This window comes from Ruditapes philippinarum, unplaced genomic scaffold, assembly GCF_026571515.1.
Source record: "Ruditapes philippinarum isolate M1 unplaced genomic scaffold, ASM2657151v2 ctg2356_1_1_1_1, whole genome shotgun sequence".
Classification (NCBI taxonomy): Eukaryota; Metazoa; Mollusca; class Bivalvia; order Venerida; family Veneridae; genus Ruditapes; species Ruditapes philippinarum.
Genome location: NW_026858859.1, coordinates 219,997 through 237,869, shown reverse-complemented (window position 1 = coordinate 237,869; position 17,873 = coordinate 219,997). Strand labels below are relative to the sequence as shown.

Genomic DNA, 17,873 nt, shown 5'->3' with positions numbered 1-17,873 from the left:
AGGGATAGATTAACATTGGCCAATTTGAGGAGAACATTTGTGGGTCATCTTTTGGCCAAATTTGAGAGTTGATTTCCTCCTGATGATATGAAAATTCTCAGAGATCTAAATACTATTCTCAAACCAGCAATGCTTCTTAGTGACCATAAGGGCATTATCAGCCTGTAGAACTTGACAGGGTCCTTGATTTCTATGGGAATCTTCTCAACAGAGAAGAATTAAAACATTCTTTTGTTCAGTTTAAGTACCTCTTGAATGTCAATAGGCAGTTATCATTGCAGGAAATATGCAAAGATATTATAACTAAACAAATCTGAAACATTCCCAGGGTTTGCCAATATGGCTAGTATCTTGCTGACAATCCCTCTAACTTCTGTCCCTTGTGAAAGGGGATTCTCATCACAAAACAGACACATTTCAAGGTACAGCAGTAGGAGGACTGTTGAAAATGTACAAAATAGAATGATGATCCACTTTTCTGCCAATCAGCAAGGATTTGAATCTAATGAAGTTATTCAGAAAGCTGTAGAAAAGATGTCTCAATAAAAATATTGATATGTGTTTAACTGACTTGCTTGTCTTTATAGTTTGTACCCCCTAAATATTCTGTGAAGTGTACCCCCAAAAATATCACCTAGGGGGTACATGTACCCTCAAATTTAAATTCTAGTGGGAACACTGAATTGTCAAATCCTTTCAATTGTCAAATCCTTTCTAAAATTACCTGCTCCATTTCTGTAGCATACATATGGGAACCTCCACACATTTCCTAATCCAACTGCATAGCTTAGACAGGAAAGAACAAAGTCCATTTTCCTTGACCAATTTCCTCGTTCCTCGTTCTCATCATCATTTGATGACACCGAGTATTCATCATTTACACCATCTGTCTTGAGATGATAGTCATATTCTTGTCTCTTGTCACTGTAAGCCATAATGATCAAGATGTTTCTAAAAATATAATAAACACATGCAATGAATTAAATATGTAAATACTAATATAAAACTGTGCAAGTCAACAAAACAACCATTATAGCCCAAAACATAACTTCCCAGACAACTTGCTAAAACAAGAGGGCCATGATGGCCCTGGGGTAGCTCACCTGTATATAGGCCCCCCGGAGCGGGGCCAGTTTAAACCCCAGGGCTTTTATTTTAACAAACTTGGAAGACACCCATTAGCAGATGTTTCATGATGTTAAGTTTTTACTACACACATATAATGAAAATTAATGATTCCCCCCCCCCCCCCCCCCCCGACAGGGCCAATTTTAACCCAAGGGCTTTTATTTGAGCAAACTTGGTAGACACCCATAAGAAGATGTTTCATGCTAAACATCTAAGCTCTAGCTCATTGGGTTTTTTTAAAGAAGATTTTTTAAGTTTACTATACAAATATAGTTTAAAAACAATGACACCCCTGGGGTGGGGCCAATTTTGACCCCAGGGTTTTAATTTGAACAAACTTTGTTGACTTTACTAGAAGATGTTTCATGCTTAATATCTAAACTCTAGCTATTTGGGTTTTTTCAAAGAAGATTTTTAAGTTTTTGCTATACACATATAAGAAAAATCAATGACCTCCGGGGCAGGGCCAATTTTGACCCCAGGGCTTTTATCTGAACAAACTTTGTAGACACTTACTAGAAGATGTTTCATGCTTAATATCTAAACTCTAGCTATTTGGGTTTTTTCAAAGAAGATTTTTTTAAGTTTTTGCTATACACATATAAGGAAAATCAATGACCCCCTGGGACGGGGCCAATTTTGACCCCAGGGCTTTTAATTGAACAAACTTGGTAGACACTCATTAGAACATGTTTCATGCTAAATATCTTAGCTCTAGCTCTTGGAGTTCTTTAAAAGAAGATTTTTTTAAGTTTTTACTATATGCATATAGGGAAAATCAATGACGCCCTGGGGCGGGGCCAATTGTGACCCTAGGGCTTTTATTTGAACAAACTTGGTAGACACTTATTAGAAGATGTTTCATGCTAAAGATCTGAGCTCTAGCTCTTTGAGTTCTTTAACAGAAGAATTTTTAAGTTTTTACTATATGCATATAGGGAAAATCAATGACCCCCTGGGGCGGGGCCAATTTTGACCCCAGGGCTTTTATTTGAACAAACTTGGTAGATACTCACTAGAAGATGTTTCATGCCAAATATCTAAGCTCTAGCTCTTTGGGTTTTTTAAAAGAAGATATTTAAAGTTTTTTCTTTCGGTTGCCATGGCAACCAGAGTTCCGCATGGAAATTCTTTGAACAATTTTTAAAGGTGACCACCAAAGGAACATTCCTGTGAAGTTTGGATGAAATTGGCTAATTGGTTTATGAGGAGATGTCATTTAAAGTAAAAGTTTACGGACGGACGGACGCCGGACGAAAAGTGATCACAAAAGCTCACCCTGTCACTTTGTGACAGGTGAGCTAAAAAATGGGTCAAATACAGAAATGGCCGGGTTGCACTTGTATACCAAATATCATGATGCTGTGATGTTACGAAAAAAATTTACCACTGACCATTAATGTCGAAAATTTAACTAGGCCTAAAATAAAATTAATTTGTTTCCCCTTCCCTACCTACCCAACAAATTTGCCCCTACCCAAAAGATTTTTTCAGGTTCTTGGAGGATGAGAGTTGTTTTTTTTCTTTCAGAGTACAATAGGTACAATCTAATCTGATATTTTAGACAGCTAGCATAGCTAATAAATTGTTGCATATGTCAGTTGTGAATACGGTAATGCATGTATGACATTTCCTCGTGCATTTCATAGTCATTTAGCAACCCTGTCGCGCGAGTGTTAAGAGAAGTTTTGGTAATTGACCACGTGGCCTTGTGAACGCTTTTTTATTTCGTTCAGTGTTGCATCTAGGTTGTGCGATTGCACAATTTGCGCATATTTTATGCAGATCGCCCATTTTAATGAAGTCCATGCGGGCCAAGTCGCGCATTTGACGATCTTTTAAACTTAATTCAGTTTATCTTCATTGTATCTTGAATGCTTCAACCATGTTAGTTTTCACTCGTGTGTACTGTAGTATTCGTCAATCTTTTTTTCTTTTTTTTTTCTATTTCCATTGTTAAGCGGACGATAGCTGTCAAAAATGCCTTAACGTAAAATAAATGAATTATTTTCTGTACGTCATAGTGTCAGGTAAATGTATGTCCCCCACATTTTTTTTAAATCCCCCACATTTTTCAGTTGAGTGGGGGACAATCCCCCATAATTTTGAAATTCTAGATGCAACACTGTCGTTTATCGAGCTGGAATGTTTGAAATTTGATTTTTTCTTGTTTTGCGTTTTTACACTATTTGTTTTAGCTATGAGTTGTTTGTCTCAAGCTTTTATTTCCACGCCAACTTTTTTTTTTACTTAGGGTTGACGATGTCAACGAGCAAGAGAAGTGGTAGGCAAGACGATGTGTTGTCACTTTTTGGAGGTTCTTCCTTCGGCGAGTTTTTTTGGTTTTTCCCTTAACAATTCTCCGAAATCAAAAAGAGTAAAATCTGTTGTGACAAAAGTAACAAAAGAGGGTAAAGTCCGGAGTAGACTGAAGCATAATGACAAGTCACTTGATCAACCACATGTTGACATTTCGCAGCAATCTCAGCCAAACGGTAATAACCGTCAGGCAAATGTTATTGACTTAAATAACTTAAGTGCCGAAAATTCAAATCAGTTGAGATCTGTCTTAGGGCTGAAGACTTCTAATACAGAAGGTATTATCAGGCCATTATCCAACAAGAGCCACCGCCGGGCGGGGGCAATGCTCGACTTTTTACTTTCTCTAAAAGCAAACAAAAAAATGTTTGAACAAAATCTTAATGTTTCCTTTTTATAAAATTAATCGGTCTGTCTTGTCACATTAGTTTTGTCTATATATTTTGTATATATAAACAGTGTTCGCGTTTACTGAGTAAACATATCAATTTACTCGCTAAAATTGCCAGGGAGGAAAGAAAAAAAGGGCTGTTGAGTCCCTGGGACGAAACACTTTTTCCCCGATAATTGGTCAATTCTCTCTTAAGTTTTTTGCTCTGCTTGAAAATGATTTTCTATTCACTTTAAATAAATTGTATTATAAGAACTTGACTTTCACCTCATTTTCATTTGTTCCTTTCTCATTAGCAATGCAGATTTATATCCCAAACATAGACTAGGAGCAAGTGCTCGGCCTCGTTTTGGGCCAACCTATCAATGGTATCCGCGAACATCAACAGTCACAAATTTGATTGTATTATGAAGTTATGCAAACATTGACATTTTTGTAATTGAGGACTCGTTCCATTTGAATTGGGAAGTAACAGATCTATTAGCACTGAGTCCCAGGTACTCAGTAAAGTTAGGGAAAATCGCTAACACTGATAAATATACTAATTTATATAAATATATAAATAGAAACACGCAATTCTATAAATAGGAAATTCTATAAATAGAAACACACAATTCTATAAATAGAAATTTCTATAAATAGAAACACATGGTGGAGTCACTTGGTGACACGTGGTGGTGTCATGTGGTGGAGCCACGTGGTGAAGTCACGTGGTGGCGCCACGTGGTGAAGTCACGTGGTGGCGACACGTGGTGGTGTCACGTGGTGGAGTCACGTGGTGGTGTCACATGGTGGTGTCACATGGTGGTGGCACGTGCTGACACGTGGTGGCACGTTGCGAAGTCACGTGGTGAAGTCACGTCATGGCGACATGTCGTGGCGACACGTGGTGGAGTCACGTGGTGAAGTCACGTGGTGGTGTCACGTGGTGGCACGTTGCAAAGTCACGTGGTGAAGTCACATGGTGGTGTCACATGGTGAATGGCGACACATGGTAGAGACACGTGGTGGTGTCACGTGTGGAGTCATGTGATGGAGTCACGTGGTGAAGTCGCGTGGTGAAGTCACATGGTGGTGTCACATGGTGAAGTCACGTGGTGCAGTCACGTGGTGGAGTCACATGGTGGTGTCACGTGGTGAAGTCATGTGGTGAAGTCATGTGGTGTCACGTGGTGAAGTCATGATAAACAACAAGGTCTTGTCCTTAAGTATGTTCTGTTATAATATGAAGTTGATCCCTTCAATAATAGCAAAGTTACAGCCAGTTACAGCCAAAACAATGAAAATTTCAATAATTTGAACTTCAAAGTCAAGGTCATTAATGAGTGAAGGTCAAGGTCTGTCTGGTTATTTTTAAGGGATATCCTTGAAGATTATTATGTTCAAGTTTGAAGACAATCCATTCAAAAATAACAAAGTTACAGCCAATAACAGCATGAACAAGCAAAATTTGGACTTTTAACCTTGAAGGTCAAGGTCATTTATGGATGAAGGTCAAGGTTAGTGTGGTCTACCTAAAGGTCTTGTCCCAAGAGTTGTTGTGGCCAAGTATGAAGACAATACACCAAGAAATAAAAAAGTTATGATCCAGGTACAAGTTTGCGGACGGCAACGCCGCCGCGACTTTAGCAATACCTCTACTTTTTTTTTTTTTCAAAAAAAAAAAAAGTCGAGCTAAAAATGCCCACCCATCCTTCACAAAATGCTTGGATGGGGGTGCCATTTTACAATAATATATTATACTTCTTTACAAATAAAAGCATAAGATTTGTTTTATTATCTGCATTTTGTAAGCCTAAAAGAAATTGTATTCTTGTCAAATGCAAATATTGCATTTATTAACCTAAATTACATGTGTCACACTTGTCATGATAGTTATCATTTGTGTTACAATCCATCAAATAATGATGACTAAATGGTCACCGTACACAAACTTTGACCTCTCTATTTGACCTTAACTTTGGTAGCAGGGACCTGGATTATGTGCGCAATAAGCCTCACAATGGTGAACATTTGTGCCAATTTACATTAAAATCCCCTGATGTAGAAGTCCGGCTCCGAACAAGCATTTTTCAATGACCTCAAAGTTTGATCTTAACCTTTAACCTAGAGACCTGTTTCATGCACGTAACAATGCTTCTCATAGTGGTGAACATATCTATGAAGTTTCATTAGAATCCCAGCATGCATGGAGGAGATATGCTCTGGACAAAATTTCTATATTTTATCATCTTTTGCCACCTTGACCTTTCATATATAACCTAAATTCCGTGATCATGGTGTCAAATCTTAGATAAATAAATACTTTTTTAGGAAACAACACTGACACCTTCGCTGATTATACATAGCAAGTAATATTCAAGCCCAAACTGTCAACAAATGAAACTCGGAAGAGATCTGATTGCACTGTTTTGGTATAACTCTCACAAGTAAAACACACTAAATTCACAGTGAATGAATATTTCTTTGCATTGCGTATTTAAATATGATAAAATTAAATTATTATTTGTAATAATTGTTCAATCAAAGCATCGTATGAAACTATAATGCACCTTTCTTCCTATATGTCAAATTCTCAATCCAAAATGATAGTCAAATGGCACAGCAGATTTGTTTCCCTTTGCTTTTGTATGGAATATATTTTCATTGATCCGAGGTTTTCATGTGACCAATGAAAATACTCTATTTGAAAACAATCTGCTGCGCCTTTTTACTTTATTATATATTATAGTGCATTATAGTTTCATATGATGTCTAATAGTTATTGCTCATAAACGCATAGCATTTTAAAAAAATCTAAAAATGTCTATTGTCTTGCCTTTCAAGCTTTATTCAAAAGCTTATCTTCTTTTCTTTCAATTTCATGCTCAAACATTAACAAAAACTCTCAAACAATGTACTTATCAATTAAAAATAAAATATAAATATCAATCTATTTTTGCCTATCGGCCATATTGGTTAAGTAAAGCGCTTTACCGATTGATTCCAAATTTTTGAACGGAAAAATATATTCGAACATGCTGATGGTGCATGGGCAATTATTTTTCGTTGAAAAAATTTTTCGTTAGAAATTTCTGACTCATTTAAACGCTTGCATTTGAATTAGCCAATCAGATTTAGCACACTGTATGGCGCCCATTTGTTTATCGGCTGTATTAGGAATTTAATTAAATGAGAGGATTTAATCATGATTTTTCGGATGTGATAGTTTAATTATTTTGTTAAAAGATATTTATTTTATAGTTTTGATCATAAATAAGTCAAAATTAATGTAAATACACGCTGTCTTAATTGTTTAAATGCATTAGATCTAAATCGATGTCTAATGTCAATTTGTTTGCTACACAATTAAATTTTGCAAAGATCTGTTAAGACCTAACGTAACATGGAAAATGTAAAATATCAGATTAATGAATGATAAATATAACAAGGGTGCCATAGTCACAAAATACGCCCGTTTACGAAAAAGCTTTAGATGGAGATGGGGGCATTATGGATAAGTGTTATCTAGCAAGCAAGTTTTTATTCTTGGCACTGTGTTGTTAAATGAACCTTAAAACAAATCAATAGGGAAGATATGCACAGAATGTGTGACCTTGACCTTGGTCGCAGGGACCTGAATTTTATGCACGGCACTCAGCCTCACAATGATGAACATTTGTGCCAAATTATATTGAAATCCCTCTATGCATGTAGAAGTTTTGCTCCAGACAAGTGTTTTTCTATGAGCTCTAACTGTGACCTTCACCTTTGACCTAGAGACTTGGTTTATGTGCAGGGCACTACGTCTCATGGTGGTGAACAATTCTATAAAAGTAACATTAAAATTCCTCCATGCATGTAGAAAATATGCTCCGGACAACATCTGGATATTTAATCATCTCCAGTGACCTTGACCTTGCAAATATTAACCTAAATTAAATGTGTAACACCTGTAGTCATGATAGTTACCATTTGTGCTACAATCCATCAATAAATGATGACTCAATGGTCCCTATAACCATCTTCAAATTTTTATCTGAACTTTGACCTCTAAGTGTAACCTTGACTTTGGTCGCAGGGATCTGAATTTTGCATGCGACACTCAGCCTCACAATGGTGAACATTTGTGCCAAGTTATATTGAAAACACCCTATGAATGTAGAAGTTTTGCTCCGGACAAGCGTTTTTCAATGAGCTCTAAGTGTGACCTTGACCTTTGACCTGGAGACTTGGATCATGCATGGAGCAATACATATCATGGTGGTGAACATTTCCATAAAGTATTATAAAAATTCTTCCATACATGTATGAGATATGCTCCAGACAAAAATCTGGATATTTCACCATCTTTAGTGACCTTGACCTTGCATATATTGACCTAAAGTACATGTGTCACAGCCGTAGTCATTATAATGACCATTTGTGTTACAATCCCTCAATAAATGATGATTAAATCGTCCCTATACACATCTTCATATTTTTATCTTTTTTTAAACGGGCGTATAAAAAGTACATGTAATTTAATAACTAAAAAATTCTGATTTAAGATTTTATTCTAGGGAAATACATTTCATTACAATTCTTAATCTTTGAATGAGCTGAACTGATATTTACTTGAAAATTAAAATATAATTAAATTTCTATGAGAAAGTATTTACATTTGATAAGGTAATTACTGTATGATCTTTATGAACAAATACCAAGTCTACAGAACACCATAGTTATCACAGTTAAGAATCTTGACCAATGAATGAAACATGTGTAAATAAATGTTACATTCTTTAGAACATACTCAAGTCCAAGAAAGAGGATTATTTCATGCCCTTTGATTAAATTCTATTTTTAGATCAAGGGGAGTAATTGTGTAAGTCATTTATGAACAAAGTAATAACTTTGTTGTCTCCCTTTGATTAAATTCTATTTACAAAATCTGGATATTTCATCATCTTTAGTGACCTTGACCTTGTATATATTGACCTAAATTATATGTATCACAGCCATAGTCTTGATAATGACCATTTGTGTTACAATCCCTCAATAAATGATGACTAAATGGTCCATATACACATCTTCATATTTTTATCTGAACTTTGACCTCTATGTGTGACCTTGACCTTGGCCGCAAGGACCTGAATCTTGCACGCGACACTCCGCCTCACAATGGTGAACATTTGTGCCAAGTAATATTGAAATCCCTCTATACATGTGGAAGTTTTGCTCCGGACAAGCATTTTTCAATGAGCTCTAAGTGTGACCTTGACCTTTGACCTAGAGACCTGGTTCATGTGCGCGACACTGCTCCTCATAGTGGTGAACATTTATATGAAGTTTCATTAAAATCCCTCCATACATGTAGGAGATATGCTCGGACAAAATTGGACGCCGCCGGCCGCCCGCCCGTCCGCCCGCCCGACCGCCCGCCGCCAGGGGCGTTCCCATAATACGTCCCGTTTTTCAAACGGGCGTATAAAAAGGTTACGTATAGGTCTTATAATTAGGACTAAGTGTGCCCTTGACCAGAGGAAGAATGATGGACGCCGGACAAATTGTGGTGAGCTAAAAAGTTATAATCAATGTTTAAGTTTGGGACAGCAATGGCACAGTGTCAGTCAACGGCAATGGGTATGACAACATTGACATGACCGAAAACAAGGAGAGATACCTATGTTCTCCTGCTGAGAAAAAAATTTAGTACCAAAATATTCAGCCAGCAAGCGAAATCAAAATAGCTTATATTGATGAAAAAAACTAGAAATACTAGGAGCATTTAAGAAAAACTTGGAAATACTAGGATCACCTTTCAAAAAGTAGGAAAAATAGGAAAAACAAGGAGTCACTGACACCTGTATACATCTATGCTCAATGTATACATGTAAAAACATTACACAAGCTTAACGAAAACTAAATTGGTTATTACCTGTTCTATAGTGGAGAAGTTACTCAAACTTCAGCTTTCACAAATTTTCTAAGATAAATAATGCATTCAGATTATATTAACACTTCTAGAATAAATGCACTTAGATTATATTAACACTTTTATAAAGTAGACCTTGTGTTAACCTCAGAAGCTTCCAGCACACTGACAGGTAAATAAATCTATTGTGTGTATACACTCTACAATGTCTCCTACATGCGATAAACCTTTTTTACAGACATGTGGTTATGTATAAACTGGCAGTGCAACTGATTCTTAGGCCACATCAATTTGATTACTTGTTTGTCGGATGTTTTAAACAACACATATGTCCCCCTTTCTAGCCATTGACTCATAAGTTATTGGTAATTTTGTTATAATAATAGAAACATGCCATAAATGGATATGATGAACACTTGATTATAATTTCTGACCTGTTCGAGTTGGTACTTTTACCCTTTGAATTAATTGAAACTATTTACGTGTTTGCAATTGGCGAAAATCAAGTTTACCAGAAGGTAAACAATGAATTTCAAAGAGGAAGTCCCAATATTTTGTGAAATCTCTTTCGAAATTGTGAGTTTTCTGCTGCTTTGTGAAAAAACAAGAGGGCCATGATGGCCCTAGATCACTCCCCTGACCCATCAACCACATCTAAGCAATGTCTTAGACAAGCATTCTGGCCAAGTTTGACAATTGACATCTAGTGTGTAAAAAAAAAGGTTTTTCAGTATTTGGGCAATGTGACCTAACTTTTGACCCCAGGTGACCCATCTTCGAACTTTACTTAGAAATCATCAAAACAACCTTCCTGACAAATTTCCAGAATATTTGGATCAAAACTGCAGCCACTAGAGTGTTAACAATATTTTCTATGTTAAGCTCCTGTGACCTAGTTTTTCATCAGAGATGCCCATAATGGCATATTCGAACTCCTTAGAGTATTAAAAAGGTTTTTCCATATTTGGGCAGTGTGACCTTGATTTTTACCCCAGGTGACCTAGAAATCATCAAAACGACCTTCCTGATCAATTTCCAGGATATCTGGATCAAAACTGCAGCCACTAGAATGTTAACAAGATTTTTCTATTTTTAGCTCCTGTGACCTAGTTTTTGACCAGAGATGACCCATAATCATACTTGGCCTAGAAATCATCAAAACAACCTTCCTGACCAATTTCCAGGATATTTGGATCAAAACTGCAGGCACTAGACCTAGAAATCATCTGACAAGTGACAAATTTCCAGAATATTTGGATCAAAACTGCAGCCACTAGAGTGTTAACAAGCTTTTTCTTTAATTTAGCTCCTGTGACCTAGTTTTTGACCAGATGTGACCCATAATCATACTTGGCCTAGAAATCATCAAAACAACCTTCCTGATCAATTTCAAGGATATTTGGATCAAAACTGCAGCCACTAAAGTGTTAACAAGCTTTTTCTTTTTTTAGCTCCTGTGACCTAGTTTTTGACCTGAGAAGACCCATCTTTAAACTTGACCTAGAAATCATCAAAACAACCTTCCTGACAAATTTCCAGAATATTTGGATCAAAACTGCAGCCACTAGAGCGTTAACAAGCTTTTTCTATTTTTAGCTCCTGTGACCTCGTTTTTGACCGGAGATGACCCATCTTCAAACTTGACCTGTATTTCTTTGTGACAAACATTCTGACAAAGTCTGATGATGATCCGATCAAAACTGTCACTGCTAGAGTGTTAACAACCCAATTGTTGACTACGAACGACGCTGACTACAGACGCCCGATATAGCCCCATCACTATACCTCACCTTCACCACTTCGTGGTTAGGTGAGCTAAAAAAAGTGCATTTTTGAATTTTGATCGGCCTGTGTTATAGAAGGAAAGCAGCTGTCACCCAAGTGACAAATGCCCCCGAAAAGGTTTCTTAAGCATGCAGGTATTATGAAAAGAAAAGATAATGAAGGAACTAATTGCTGAATAATTGTTCTTTGTATTATTGTACCTGTAATCTCTAATTGTGATAGCATGAACCTTAAAAATAAAGTGTGACCTTGACCTTTGAAGAAGGGATGTGGTTCCTGGACACAAAAAAATGTTGTTATGAGATAGACATTTGTGCCCAATTATTTCAAAATCCCTCAATGCATGACAAAGTTACAGTCTGGACATGATTGTTGTGTAAGTAGGGACACACTGACAGACGGACATGAACCTTAGCCACGACACATTGTCTTGATGTGGTAGACATTTGTGCCAATTTATTTTAATGTCCTTCCATGCATGACAAAGTTACAGTCCAGACATGAATGTGTATTCAAGAAAATGAGTACCTTCAAACTATAAGTGTGACCTTGACCTTGAAGGTAGGGACATGGGTCTTTGTCGCTACATGTCATCTTGATGTGTTAGACATTTATGCCTACTTATTTTAAAATCCTTCGATGCATGACAAAGTTACAGCCCGGACACGAATGTGTGTACCTATAAACTCTAATTGTGATAAAGTGAACTTCAAAATGGTAGTGTGACCTTGACCTTTGAGGTAGGGACGTGATTATTGGATGCGACACATGGCCTTGATGTAGTAGACATTTATGCCAAGTTATTTAAAATCCTTCCATGCATGACAAAAGTTACAGCCCGGACACGATTGTGTGTACATTTTAATTATCCCCCGCCGATGGAATCGGGAGGGGGATATAGTTTTGGCGTTGTCCGTCCGTCCGTCCATCCGTCCGTCCGAATTTCGTTTCCGTAGTAGTTCTTTGCAACTACTGGCTGGAATTCAACGAAACTTTATGAGAATCATCAATATCAAGAGGAGATGCGCATATCGTCGGCTTGTTCCGGTCAGACACTTTAACTCAGAGTTATGGCCCTTGATTAGTTATATAGTATGCATATAGAGTAAAAATCGTTTCCGCACTACTTCTCTGCAACTACTGGCTGGAATTCAACGAAACTTTATGGGAATCATCAATATCAAGAGGAGATGTGCATATCGTCGGCTTGTTCCGGTCAGACACTTTAACTCAGAGTTATGGCCCTTGATTAGTTATGCAGTATGCATATGGAGTAAAAATCGTTTCCGCGCTACTTCTCTGCAACTACTGGCTGGAATTCAACGAAACTTTATGGGAACCTTCAATACCAAGAGGAGATGCGCATATCGTCGGCTTGTTCGGGTCAGATACTTTTACTCAGAGTTATAGCCCTTGATTAGTTATGCAATATGCATATGGAGTAAAAATCGTTTCCGGAGTAGTTCTCTGCAACTACTGGCTGGAATTCAATGAAACTTTTTGGGAATCATCAATATCAAGATGAGATGCGCATATCGTCGGCTTGTTCCGGTCAGACCCTTTAACTCAGAGTTATGGCCCATGATTAGTTATGTAGTATGCATATAGAGTAAAAATCGTTTCCGTACTACTTTTCTGCAACTACTGGCTGGAATTCAACGAAACTTTATGGGAACCTTCAATACCAAAGGAGATGCGCATATCGTCGGCTTGTTCCGGTCAGACACTTTAACTCAGAGTTATGGCCCTTGATTAGTTATGCAATATCCATATAGAAAAATATTTGTTTCCTCGCTACTTCTCTGCTACTACTGGCTGGAATTCAATAAAACTTTATGGGATACTAAGAGGAGATGTGCATATAGTCGCCTTGTTCCAGTCAGATACTTATAACTCAGATTTATGGCCCTTGATTAGTTATGTATTATGCATACATCTCATTGGCATTTCCAGATTTTACTATTTAACACAAAGTTATGGCTCTGTTATTGCCCTGAATATTTATCAAGTTCAAAGAATATTACTGTTTATGCCATGATTAATATATAAATAAAGCCTTATGTCTTCAGTTGTTGTGTTAATAATAACCAGTACTCGGCGGGGGATATAAATTCAACGAATTTGCTTGTTTTAATTGTGATAATGTGAAACTTCAAAATGTTAATGTGACCTTGACCTTTGAGGTAGAGAGGTAATTCTTGGATGGGACACATCGTCTTGATGTGGTAGACTTTTATGCCTAGTTATTTTAAAATCATTTGATGCATGACAAAGTTACAGTCCGGACACAAATGTGTGTACCTATTTACTCTAATTGCTATAATGTGAAACTTTAAAATGATAGTGTGACCTTGACCTTTCAGGTAGGGATGTGGTTCTTATACGCGACACATCGTCTTGATGTGGTAGACATTTGTGCCAAGTTATTTCAAAATCCCTCAATGTATGACAAAGTTAACAGACCGGACACTAATGAAGTGGGACAGACGGACGGACGGAGGACAGTAAGGCTTGACTATTCGAAAAAGTTGTCACACGGGTGTTTTATTGAGTATAATAATGCTTACCTATGAATACATAAAATTGACCGAAAAGGTACAAAGGCTTGTTATTAAGATATTTTATCAAGTAAATCACTGCTTTATTATTATGAATGCATAAAATTGTCCCAAAAAAAGAACAAACCCTTCAGTAGTTATGGAGATAACAGCTTACAAGCAAAACTTTACCATGAATTTTTAAGTTGAAAAAGGGGAGAAAAATCAGCCCAAATGCAAGATAGAATTATGGATCTTGGTCAGTGACCTACAATTATGATGTGAAATTTTTAACAAGAGGGCCCTGAGTCGCTCACCAGAAACAACTGTTTTTCAGTGATTTTTCATATAGTCCAGGTCAACTTCAACTTGCCTGTCTAGTCGTAAAGGTTTCCCGACACTGATTGTTTTTTTCTTTATAGTAAAAATGATAGTAACCAAGTTTGGGTCAATATTTATTTAAGATAACATAGGTATACTAGTCAACTCAACCAGAAAGTTAACATTTCAGGTTAATTATCTTACTCTCTAATAGAAATGGGAAAAATTGTAAATTTAACTACATAGAGGAAAAAGGCAAAAGATTGTTTTGATGAAATGTATTCAGTGAACATGAAAACAACTTTACATAAATTGTATGAAACAGTGCAAAATTTAACTTTCAACAAGTGATAACCAAGTTTGCAAAATGTGATTCTGAATAGAAATAATTGAAACTGATATTAAAATAGCACAAAAAATAAACAAGAGGGCCATGATGGCCCTGAGGTCGCTCACCTGTATATAGGCCCCCCAACCCCCACCCCCCAACGTTGCAGGGCCAATTTAACCTAAGGGCTTTTATTTGCACAAACTCGGTAGACACCCATAAGAAGATGTTTCATGCTAAACATCTAAGCTCTAGCTCATTGGGGTTTTTGAAAGACGATTTTTTTAAAGTTTTTACTATACACATATAGTTAAAAACAATGACACCCCTGGTGCCGGACCAGTTTTGACCCCAGGGCTTTTATTTGAACAAACTTTGTAGACACTTACTAGAAGATGTTTCATGCTTAATATCTATACTCTAGCTATTTGGGTTTTTTCAAAGAAGATTTTTAAGTTTTTGCTATACACATATAAAGAAAATCAATGACCCCCGGGGCGGGGCTAATTTTGACCCCAGGTCTTTTATTTGAACAAACTTTGTAGACACTCACTAAAAGATGTTTCATGCTTAATATCATAACTCTAGCTATTTGGGTTTTTTCAAAGAAGATTTTTTAAGTTTTTGCTATACACATATAAGGAAAATCAATGACCCCCGGGGCGGTGCCAATTTTGACCCCAGGGCTTTTATTTGAACAAACTTGGTAGACACCTATTAGAACATGTTTGATGCTAAATATCTTAGCCATAGCTGTTTGAGTTCTTTAAAAGAAGATTTTTTAAGTTTTTACTATATGCATATAGGGAAAATCAATGATCCCCCGGGGCGGGGCCAATTTTGACCCCAGGGCTTTTAATTGAACAAACTTGGTAGACACTTATTAGTACATGTTTCATGCTAAATATCTTAGCTTTAACTCTTTTGGTTCTTTTAAAGAAGATTTTTTAAGTTTTTACAATATGCATATAGGAAAAATCAATGACCCCCTGGGGCGGGGCCAATTTTGACCCCAGGGCTTTTATTTGAACAAACTTGGTAGACACCTATTAGAACATGTTTGATGCTCAATATCTTAGCCATAGCTCTTTTGGTTCTTTAAAAGAAGATTTTTTAAGTTTTTACTATATGCATATAGGAAAAATCAATGACCCCCTGGGGTGGGGCCAATTTTGACCCCAGGGCTTTTATTTGAACAAACTTGGTAGACACCTATTAGAACATGTTTGATGCTCAATATCCTAGCCAAAGCTCTTTGAGTTCTTTAAAAGAAGATTTTTTCAGTTTTTACTATATGCATATAGGGAAAATCAATGACCCCCCGGGCGGGGCCAATGTTGACCCAAGGGCTTTTATTTGAACAAACTTGGTAGACACCCATTAGAACATGTTTCATGCTAAATATCTTAGCTCTAGCTCTTTTGGTTCTTTAAAAGAAGATTTCTTAAGTTTTTACTATATGCATATAGGGAGAATCAATGACCCCCCGGGGCGGGGCCAATTTTGACCCCAGGGCTTTTATTTGAACAAACTTGGTAGACACTTATTAGAACATGTTTCATGCTAAAAATCTTAGCTCTAGCTCTTTTGGTTCTTTAAAAGAAGATTTTTTAAGTTTTTACTATATGCATGTAGGGAAAATCAATGACCCCCCCTGGGGCGGGGCCAATTTTGACCCCAGGGCTTTTATTTGAACAAACTTGGTAGACACTTATTAGAACATGTTTGATGCTAAATATCTTAGCCATAGCTCTTTGATTTCTTTAAAAGAAGATTTTTTAAGTTTTTACTATATGCATATAGGGAAAATCAATGACCCCCCGGGGCGGGGCCAATTTTGACCCCAGGGCTTTTATTTGAACAAACTTGGTAGACACACATTAGAAAATGTTTCATGCTAAATATCTTAGCTGTAGCTCTTTTGGTTCTTTAAAAGAAGATTTTTTAAGTTTTTACTATATGTATATAGGGAAAATCAATGACCCCCCGGGGCGGGGCCAATTTTGACCCCAGGGCTTTTATTTGAACAAACTTGGTAGACACTCATTAGAAGATGTTTCATGCCCAATATCTTAGCTCTAGCTCTTATGGTTTTTTAAAAGAAGATTTTTTACGTTTTTACTATATGTATATAGGGAAAATCAATGACCCCCCGGGGCGGGGCCAATTTTGACCCCAGGGCTTTTATTTGAACAAGCTTGGTAGACATTCATTAGAACATGTTTCATGCTTAATATCGTAGCTTTAACTCTTTTGGTTCTTTAAAAGAAGATTTTTTAAGTTTTTACTATATGCATATAGGGAAAATCAATGACCCCCCGGGGCGGGGCCAATTTTGACCCCAGGGCTTTTATTTGAACAAACTTGGTAGACACCTATTAGAATATGTTTGATGCTAAATATCTTAGCCATAGCTCTTTGAGTACTTTAAAAGAGATTTTTTAAGTTTTTACTATATGCATATAGGGAAAATCAATGACCCCCCGGGGCGAGGCCAATTTTGACCCCAGGGCTTTTATTTGAACAAACTTGGTAGACACCCATTAGAACATGTTTCATGCTAAATATCTTAGCTGTAGCTCTTTTGGTTCTTTAAAAGAAGATTTTTGAAGTTTTTACTATATGTATATAGGGAAAATCAATGACCCGCCGGGGCGGGGCCAATTTTGACCCCAGGGCTTTTATTTGAACAAACTTGATAGACACTCACTAGAAGATGTTTCATGCCAAATATCTAAGCTCTAGCTCTTTCGGTTTTTTAAAAGAAGATATTTAAAGTTTTTTCTTTCGGTTGCCATGGCAACCAGAGTTCTGCATGGAATTAAATTCTTTGAACAATTTTTAAAGGTGACCACCAAAGGAACATTCCTGTGAAGTTTGGATGAAATTGGCTTAGTGGTTTATGAGGAGATGTCATTTAAAGTAAAAGTTTACGGTGCTAAATATCTTAGCTGTAGCTCTTTTGGTTCTTTAAAAGAAGATTTTTTAAGTTTTTACTATATGTATATAGGGAAAATCAATGACCCCCCGGGGCGGGGCCAATTTTGACCCCAGGGCTTTTATTTGAACAAACTTGGTAGACACTCACTAGGAGATGTTTCATGCCAAATATCTAAGCTCTAGCTCTTATGGTTTTTTAAAAGAAGATTTTTTACGTTTTTACTATAT

General features: G+C 36.8%; 1 long non-coding RNA gene across 1 annotated transcript; it reads right to left on the bottom strand.

Annotated features, from left to right (window-relative positions):
* Positions 1–386: 386 nt before the first annotated feature.
* LOC132754504 (uncharacterized) lies at positions 387–10,648 on the bottom strand. The gene is made up of 2 exons (XR_009629087.1): positions 9,738–10,648; positions 387–951 (listed from the first exon to the last, which is right to left on the bottom strand). It is a non-coding gene; the product is annotated as an uncharacterized LOC132754504 (long non-coding RNA).
* Positions 10,649–17,873: the final 7,225 nt, after the last annotated feature.